This window comes from Vigna unguiculata, chromosome 5, assembly GCF_037176805.1.
Source record: "Vigna unguiculata cultivar grain cowpea cultivar isolate G323 ecotype 2 chromosome 5, ASM3717680v1, whole genome shotgun sequence".
In the NCBI taxonomy this organism is placed as follows: Eukaryota; Viridiplantae; Streptophyta; class Magnoliopsida; order Fabales; family Fabaceae; genus Vigna; species Vigna unguiculata.
In genome coordinates, this window is record NC_140796.1 from 46,021,753 (window position 1) to 46,031,928 (window position 10,176).

Sequence of the window (10,176 nt, forward strand, 5' to 3'; positions counted from 1 at the left end):
CAGTATTGCACACAAAAAATTTCCCCATTTTAATGCATTGTCTACTTTTTCTAACACTTTTTTATATTGTTGGAAGTGTGACTTTGTTAGGAGCTGTGGCTTTCGAAAACCTTGGATTGGAATTTTCTGTTGATACATCAATACCATTTTTTCCGTTTCTCCTTTTTCTTCTGATGAAGTTAGAAACGGATTCTTCCTTTACCATCTACACATTGGCTTGACTTGACAACACCACCAGATATCACATTACATGTTATTTCCCCTTTAACGAGTTAACGCTGTAATTTCTGAAGTTTTAATTCAGTAGTACCTGGAATAAAATATCAAACTACCTTTTAAACAATAACATAACTTAAGAAAAGACGTAAAAGGTTTATTTTAGCTGTCAAATATATATTACTGTCATTTTAAGGGTTAAATATGTTTTTCTCTTTTAATTTTCAGTGAATTTTGAAATTAGTCTACTTTAAAACTTTAGACTAATTTAATCATTCATCTTTTGGAATATGTGGATTTAGTCATTTTAATCAAATTTTGTTAGGTTTATTTAATATTTCGTACGTATTTCGGAATTGTATTTGAGTTATTTATACTGTTTGACACATTTTTGCTTTACATCTCAGGATAACAAAAAAGTAAAAACAGAAAGATAAAATTCTGTACATAAAATGTTTTTAAGCCTTTAAATGATTACCGCATCTTTTAATAAATATTACTCAAGGCATCCGTAGATGCCTAGAAAGAAACTACTCCATAAAAACTTACTTCGATTCCAGAGGGAAGGGAGAGAGATCTGAAATTTCTCGTTTATTTATGGTTGAAAATAGAGTATACAAGAGAGGAAAGGTGAGGAGAGACAAGCGGGAGACAAGTAGAGAGAAGGCAGAGGTAGAGAGAGAAGGGTTAAGAGAGAGAGAGGGGTTCAGAGTTCTTGCCCAGCATAAGGGACTTAAAGACTCTTTTATAAAAAAACTTTGAAATCTGTAACTTGTTGAACCGGTTTTCAAGTGACCGGTTACCTAGAGTCTAAGTCATCTGGTAACGTGGTCTGTATTTGAACGTTGTGTGTTTTTACCCTTCAGTCTATTACCCAGTTATGAGTAAAATTACTGTGTCACAGGTAAGAACACTTTACTGTCCTCTTTTGGAGACTACCGTAGAAATCAAGTCTTCGGGATCTTCCTCAAGTATTTGGTCTGAGTCTTCATTGTCAGAAGGGAAAGAAGATCCACGAGTTCCTTGTCCGTGGCTTCTTGTTTCTTCATAAATTTCTCTATATATCCTTTCTTTTTCAAATCTTTTAACCAGTATTGGACTGGCTTCTATAGGGAAAGGATGAAATTTGTTTCCCATAAACTTTTTCCAATATATTTTGGTGTTTATGGTTTCTTTTAAAAGGATATATTCGGTATTATCCTTTCTGGAGAAATTTCAATTTGACCCTTCAACGTAAGCTTTCCAAAGTTGGTACTGGTATAGCTTTTCTTTGTTGAGTGATAAACCTTTCAAGAGACCGTGTTCTAGATGGACATGGGCCTCTGGATTTGATTCTGTGAATAGTTTTATGACATGTGTTGCCACACTATCAGGGGTTGTGGCGCTTTTTGGGGAATAGGTGATTTGTAAACAGATATTGGTCATATATTCTGCCCGTATTTCATTTACTATCGAGTTTATCTCCTAGGTTAGAGAGTTGAATTTTTCGGTAGGTGGGATAATAAGTGTTTGGAGACATCCTGCCTCTAATAATAGTGAAGGACATATGACTATGTCTCTATATAATTGATTTTTAAAGGTTTTTAAATCAATTTGAGCCTTTCTAAAAATGAATTTTATTTGGCATGTGCATTTTGTGGTTACTGTTTTGCAATAGTTCGAAGACTCCTGGCATGGTGTTTTTGTGTCAAAATAAGTCTGGAGTTTTACAAATAATCCATTGTAATTTTGTGTTTCTGCATGAACTTCAAACAAGAACTCTTGTATGACTTCGAATTTTGCAAGGAAAATGTTTGGGTTCATTTGTGGTGAGAAGCTACAAGAGGCAGCATAGGTATGTGTTTGGGTTCTTGGTTCAAATGTCAACCCTGTTTTTATTTTTTCTTCATCAATAGTTCCGAGCCTTAAAGCCATTTGGGCTTCTTCTAAAGAATTAAAGCCTTTGTAAGTAGACCAAAATTGGTCTTGTTTTGCCTCAGAAAGGTCTTTGAAGGAAGTATAAACTCCTTTATTTGGCCCTGTAATTAGGGCATAATGTGTAAATCCTTTCCCAGAGGGAGAGGCTGGTGAAGTTAACAGAACTCCTTTGTTATCTGCATTGCAGAAATTGTATAGTGCGCTAATGATGCTTTGTTTCACCTTAGTGACTTGGTGTTCATTTTGAACTGTGTATTTTGGAATATTCTATATGTTGTCAATTAAAACATTTAATTTGACATTTGTGTTGTCTCTACCAGGAAAATGGTAGGTATTTTTGAGTATTGGCAATGTGAGAAGTTTTATTGTATAAAGGGGCAGTGTATTTTCCCAAATCTGGGATAAAACTCCTGGCATAATTTAAGAGTCCTAAAAAAGATCTTAGGATTTTTATGTCTTCCATTTTATCAGGAAAGTCTTGAATTTTCTTAGAAATGTGAGGTTGAAGTTTTATGGTTCCATTACCTATTTCTGTTCCAAGGAATTCTATGAATTTTTTACAAATTTCCATTTTTCCTTTTGATATAATTAAGCCATATCTTTCAAGTTTGTATAATACTTGTTTCAAATGGAGATAATGATCTTCTTTTGTTTTGGAATAAACTAGTATATCGTCTATATAGACACATGTAAAAGTTTTGCAGTCATTGAAAATGTTATCCATTTTTCTTTGAAAAATTGCAGGAGCATTTTTAAGACCAAAAGGCATTACATGCCATTCGTATAACCCTTCAGAATAGGAGAAGGCTGTCCATTTTATAGATTCTGGTTTCATTTTTACTTGATGGAATCCACTTTTGAGATCAAATTTTGAAAACCATTTTGCATTTTGAATACGATTTATAAGAATTTCTTTAGACGGAATTGTATATCCATCTTCAACTGTATTATCGTTTAAACGTTTATAATTGTAAACCATTCTAGATTTACCTCTTTTTTGTTCGGAAGATTTATTTACTATGAAAGTAGGACTCCTGTGAGGACTTTCACTTAGAGCTATTACTTTTAGTTTCAGAAGGTGGTCAATATGCATTCGACATTCTTCCTGCTCCCAATTATTGAACTGTATATCTTTAATCTTTATAATTAAATCAGGGTTGATTATGTTTAATTTACAAGTAATAGGATCACGATCCCAAAATTTTGTAGGATCTTCTCCTATTATACTAGTTTTATTTAACCTATCCAAAATCCGTTGGATATTATCAAAAGTGATTGCTTTGGGTATTTTTATGGATGAAAAAGAGTCCATAGTGTCATCTGGACAGTAATCTATGAATTCCAAATCTTCTTTCATACAATCACATTTTTCTGAGGATTTGGTGCTTGTACATGAACATTCATCAGAGGATTGTTTTGTATAGCTGTCTCCACTAATTATGGGTGACATTTGTGTTTTATCACTAATAATGACATAATCTTTGTTTATAGTGATAGTTCTATTATGGCCTAAAATAAAATCTAAACCAATAATCATGCTTTGTTTTGAAGGGACTAAATTTTCTACACGCATGGTTTTAAGGTGTATTTTTTGGCCAAATAGGTCACAATTTGTACTAAATTGAAGAGAAATATTGTTTATTTCTTCGTCGTTTATCATTACTACTCCAGACATAGTTCTTGTTTTTTGTATATGTTTACTTTTAGTAATCATATATGAAGGTACTTTTGTTTTGCAGACGACTGTCTCAGAACATCCTGTGTCTAAGAGGGCCTGTATGATTTCTTCTTTAGCAGGGTTTTTGTTTTGTTTTGGAAAATTTAATTTTACTAACACTTTAACAGATATTAATTGTTTTTCATTGCAAACTAATGGGATACATTAGGTGGTTCCCATCATGTTATTTCGTATGTTTTTTGAGATGATACTTGTTCCATAATCTTGGATTATTTGTTCTAGATGAAGAATTTTTTCTTCAAGGTTATTTATTCTGGTTTCTAAAATTGAAGTCCTAGTATCAATTATGTTTTTATCTTTTATGTTTTCTTTTTGTTCTAAAAAAATTGGTATTTCTTGTATTTTTATATGTGTTGCAATACATTTTATACAAAATTTTTTGTAGCATAAAGGACAATGAGCCCTTTGTGATTTATGAAAATATATATCACAATACTGGCAGGGAATAGATGTTGGTCCTGAAAAGTATTGTGATGTATGAGGACATATATTTGTTTCAGTTATATTCATTAGATAATATCCAAAATCATCTAATATTTCGCCCAATTCATTATATTTGTCATTTAATTCGAAATCATATTCTTTAGGGTAAATTTGGATAAATTCATTATTTCTGAAATCATTTATTAAGTCATAATTTTTGGGTTGTTTTTCTAAATTAATTTCATCATTATATTCTGTTATACTAACTACTGATAATATTTCAGAATCAGTAGATACATCTTCGTCAATTGGAAGAAGATTCATGTGGCAAGATTTGATGAGTTCTGCTTCTTTTGTATAAAGATTTGCTATGTTTGGACAATCTCTTGAGAAATGTCCAGTTTGGCTACAAGCATAACATTTTAATGTTTGTTTGTAATTTTTATTTTCTCTAAATTTTCCAACGTGCCTGTCAGGGTTTAGAGTGGGTTTCCTAGAATTTGAGGATCTTATAGTATAAGTCTTTCTAGAATTAGTAGGTCTTTGTACAGTCGATTGAGACTTATGACTATAAAGTTGGCTATGTCTAGGTTTTCTTCTGGGCATATATTTTTTATTTTGATTGTATTGTTGTGGAGTGTATATTTGTTTACAAATTCCAGAATCAGAATTTTTTAGTTGTTTTTGTATTGCAATATGTGTACAAGTGTCTTCCATTACTTTCATAATATGTTGTATTCTTATTGAGAGGTTATTTAACATGGGAGTTACCTCATCATTTTTCCAGGATTCTCTGATTTTCTGGCCTAATTTTCCTGGAAGTTTGAGAAACATTTTTTCTCCAACACTTATATCATGAAAACATCCGGCTATGGAGGCATACATGAGATAATCTTGTAAAAATTCTTTAATTTTTCCAAAATATGTTATAGACAACCTTTCTAGATGTCCTAAATAAATTTGTTGTCTGAGTGTATTCCCATCATTTGCAGATTGAGAAGTGAGTATTCTTTGTATTAGAGAGCAGAAATTATAAATGTTAGGACCTGGTTCGATCACTAATGTATTTAATTCTGTTGGGTAATTTTTTTTAAAAGATTCCCAACATGCTCTGGCTATATCACCTAAGTAGGTTTCACCGTTGGCAATCATGTCTTGTGAAGACTGAACTTCTTTTTCGTAATGGATACCATAATCACGGATTACAGTAGCAATCCATTGTTCAATGTATGTTGGTAATAATTGAGGGTCAATTCCTCCTATGTTTAATAAAAGATTTGGCAATGGGAAATTTGGTTCTATTGGGAGCCTCTTTCCATGTGTTGTATATTGATTATCTGTAAAAGTAACATTTGTTGGGGATTCTCTGGGTATGAATCTAGTAGAATAACTTTGTGTACCAACATGTTCTAACTGATAACTGCTGGGGTTCACTGATCCTACACTTGTATTGACAAAACCTATTGTAGATAAAGGTTCTGATATTACTGAAGAGCTATCTTCTTTGCCTAAATGCAGGCTATCAAGAAAATTATTTATGATATCGTCTGTTTCATCGTAAATATTTTCAATATTTGTGTTTGTAGAGGGATCCAAAGATCCTTGTCTATACATGGCTATAATTGCCTGATGATGATTCCATTCTTCATCAGTCATTTCATCATTTTCATCTTCTTCGTATTGTATGATATTCATCATGGAAATGTGTTCGTTATCAGGAATGGCTGAAGTGCTATGCCTATTTTCAGCTAACCTATCTTGTTCTAAGTCAACTCGTGGTATATTTGTGTAATCTACAAAACTTAGACTAAGTCCTCTAGACCTGTTATGTAAAATAGCAGATGAAGGGGCTGTAATTGGGTTATTTTCTTCTTTGGGTAAATGTGTTTGCCATAAATGTCCTTCATTTCTTCTTGTGAAGGCTTGGGCTGGTAAGAATTGTGTACCATAAGAGCTAAAGACTTCTTCTAATGGTCTAGTGTTTATTCTATACATAGAAGAAATATGGTTACTTATTCTTCCTATGAAGGTTATATCTAAATGTAGATTTTCACCCATCCAATTGGGTCCAAAACCTATCGTTTGTACTTCTAAGTTTATATGATTTATAAAATCTTGTAAAGTTAATGTGAAATTTGGAGCAAGATTAATAAGGGAAAAGGGTTGATTTAAATCTACTTCTAAAATCCCTATTACACTTTGTGAATCATTATTTTGAAATCTTGAATCGTGTAGAACTATCAAAGCTCTAGCTCCAATCATATGTCTGGCTAGGGATCTGACTCCAATGGTAATTAATCCCATGTGGACATATCTTCCTTATTGATTTTGTAATTGTCTTCCTGTTTGTGGAGATATTAGAGGGATTATCTCATAGGTGTTGTCAGGGAGATGAAAATCTTCTATTCTCCTATATCGATAGAGGCTTGTTCGTTCAGAACTTAACCACCCTATGTTGTATAACTGTCTAGGATTTAGAGAATCTATCCTTGAGTTAGATCCTGTATCTGTATTTTGTTGTATATCTACTAAATCTTCTAATCTTCTAATGTTAGTAGTTCTTTGTCTATTTAAGAATCTATCTAAGATTCCTGGATGTTGTATAAGATTTTGACTTCTAGTCTGATGTTCCCTTAATCTTCTGGGGGTTCTGGGGAATCTTTGTGTGCTACTAAGTTCTGTTGTACTATTCATATTAATATTATCAGTTTGTGTTTGTGTAGACGTATTGGTTTGTGTTATCATTACAAACTATTATCATTGTTTGAAGAAGGTGTTGCATTGGTACTTGCAGCTTTTGAATCTTTTTTAGTTGTAACTTTGATAAATTTCTGTGAATTTTTAGAAGTTGTTTTTATATGTGTATGTGTTCCTAAAGATAGTTTTGATACTTGCTTTATAAGACCATCTATGTCTTTGGACAAGTTCGTCCCTTTAGTAGAATCAATCATATGATTCAATTTTCTAGAAACTTCTTCTAGAAGAGCTATTATAGTGTTATTTTGTCCTATAATGACTGTGTGTACAAGGTCTACTTCTGAAGTAGGTTTTTTATAACCTACAGGAGGAGAGTTTGTAATTTTTTCAACAGCAGTTAGGGCTGATTTGTAGTCGGAGCCTAGAAATGGCTGTATGTTATCCATTAAAGAAAATTTTAAACAGAAAAACAAGAAAGCAGTGTAGTGGCAGGAAAACAATAGTAAGTAGGCAAAGCAAAAAAGCAGTAGTAGGAGATAAAAGGCAAAGAATATAAATAATCATAAGGCTCAAAAACTTTTTTTTTTTGACATCGTAGTCTTTTGATTGTTTCTAGTCAGATCTGAGAACAAAATTTACAAAAGCATATAAACAAGAAAATATATATGTAAAGAGTGTCGCAATATGCAAAGTATTCCTCAACCCTCAGAGGCAGATCAGATGGGACTTATGGCTCTGTTGGCTCTTCTGGCCATAACCTGCCTGATCTACAAAGGGTATCCTAGCGAATACAAGCCACTTCAATTACACAAATATTCAAAAGGTATCCAAGGATTTCTCGTTCTGATACCATGAAAGGGAAAGAAATGTAAGATTATGAGAATATAAATCTGGCAGAGCCGGTTAGATATTTTATCATAAATTTACATCTCAGGTTGAAAGGGAGAAAAATGTAAGATTATGAGAATATAAATCTGGCAGAACCGGTTAGATATTCTAAATGATATACATGAATAAAGTCGGTTTAACATACCGTTAACCGTTTTTAACAAGTAGAAATATTGATGTTAATATCGTATCAACGTTAACTAAATTTATGAGTCTATTTATTTATTGTTAGAAATCAACCTTTTTAACTTTTCTCAATAACTATATGCGTATCAGTGACAAATTAATACTGACTAACTCGATGTTAACTGAAATAAATATTAAAAAATTAAGATTAATTAGTGTTAATTTAGTTAGGTTAATAATTAATATTTATTTTAAATATTTATATTTATTTAAGTTAATGTGGTGAAAATCCATACTAATTTAATTTATTTTAATATTTATTTAAGTTAATAGTAATTAGATTAATGCTAACATCTTCAATAAATTATCCATTTAGTATAAGAAGAATTCAGATAATTTTTTTGTACATTAAGAAAAAGGACGATAATACTGGTGCAAAATTCTCATTTTACCTCGCCTTATATGTTTCGGTTGGCCAGGAACCGAAGCATATAATGGCGCGGTGACATTTTTGCAATTAGAGCCAAGTTTTAGGTGTCGGTTCTCCAAATACCCGAAGCCAAAGAGGGGTATAGGCCCCGGTTCGCCCAAAACCGGTGCCAAATAGTGGTATAGGCCTCGGTCCAGTAAGACCCAAGCCAAAAAGTGGCTGGATATTAGTTGTTTGGCCTCGGTCCAAGGAGACCCGGTGCCAAAAGGGGGTCTATGGCTTCGGTTCCCCTAACAACCGAAGCCATAGGGTTTATTTAGGGTTTGAATTTTGTGAACCCTTCTTCTTCCCCGCGCCTGCGCCTCTGCAACTCCTTCCCCTCGCTTTCTCTCTCTCTCGCACGCTCTCTCTCTCCGCTGCACCCACTGCCACCACACCCTCCGGCCACCTTCGACCACCTCCGGCCATTGCAACCACCACGCGAACGAGCCCCATGTGCTGCACCTCCATTTCGCATCTCTCTCTCGCTCTCTCTCTCTCGCGCTCTCTCTCGTGCCTCTCTCGTCTCTCCACTCAGGCTCACCAAAGAACAGTCCGCTTTGCTTGAAGAAAGCTTCAAACAACACAGCACCCTCAATCCTGTAATCATAATCTCCCTCTTAATATTATTTTCCTCCATGCATCAATATCATGACTTTCAATATCATCACTTATATTGTCGTGTTCAATTGGGGTTACAGAAATAGAAACAAGCTTTGGCCAAGCAGTTAGGTCTTCGGCCTTAACAAGTCGAAGTGTGGTTCCAGAACCGGAGAGCCAGGTAAATATCTTTGATTGATTAAAACCTTATATATGTTATGCATCTTCGTATTACTGAAACAGGTCATATGTTATATCAATGTTTGAACTTGTTAATTAATATCTTTTGTTTTTGTGTTGCAGAACAGAGTTGAAGCAAACAAAGGTGGACTGCGAGTAGTAGATAGAACATTGAGGGATGGGTCAATTTGATTTTGTGGTCTCTCAATTAGACAACGTTGACAAGTGTGGGTTTAGATTGGATGGTCTTATACATCTATTATTGAGTTCATTTCAATATAGAATAGCTTCATTTCATGTATGTCGCTTGCATCTTGAGTGACCCGTGGATTCTAAAATTTTCAGATTTTCGTTTAGATCTATGATAATTATAAAAAAAAATATTTTTACCCTATGGTCTCGGTCCTATCTGACCTGAGGCAGAAAACTGGGTATATGGCACCGGTTTTGAAACGACCAAGGCATAAAACTAGGTATATGGCTTCGGGTGATAACCGAGGCCAAAAGGGGTACCTTTTGGCCTCGCCCCAATATGTCTCGATTTCAGACCCGAGACAAAATGTGAAAAATAACAGGGGCAGAAAGCCCTTAGTGCACTGGTGCAATCGTAAAACAAAAACTTTAACGTCATTATTTTTCTTTGAACTATGTTAAGGGTTCATGTATTTGATGGGGAAGGACTTTACTAAATTCCACGTGTCTTTATCACACCATTAAGTTTTTATAACAAAATTATGAGTTAAATATATTATTAGTCTATAAACTTTGATGAAAAATTAAAATTTGTCCATGGGTTAAATTTTAACACAATTTCTTTGCAAAAATTTAAAACTTAATAGATATAATTCTTCAAACTCAAATACATTAAATTATTTTTACGAGTTAAAGGTTTGAGAATTGAACTATTTACAAAGTTTGACAT

The 10,176-nt window shown here is 33.4% G+C and overlaps 1 pseudogene; it reads right to left on the reverse strand.

The window, feature by feature from the left end:
• Window positions 1-1,131: 1,131 nt before the first annotated feature.
• On the reverse strand, window positions 1,132-5,605 carry LOC146886484 (uncharacterized; annotated as a pseudogene).
• Between the last annotated feature and the right edge of the window lie 4,571 nt (window positions 5,606-10,176).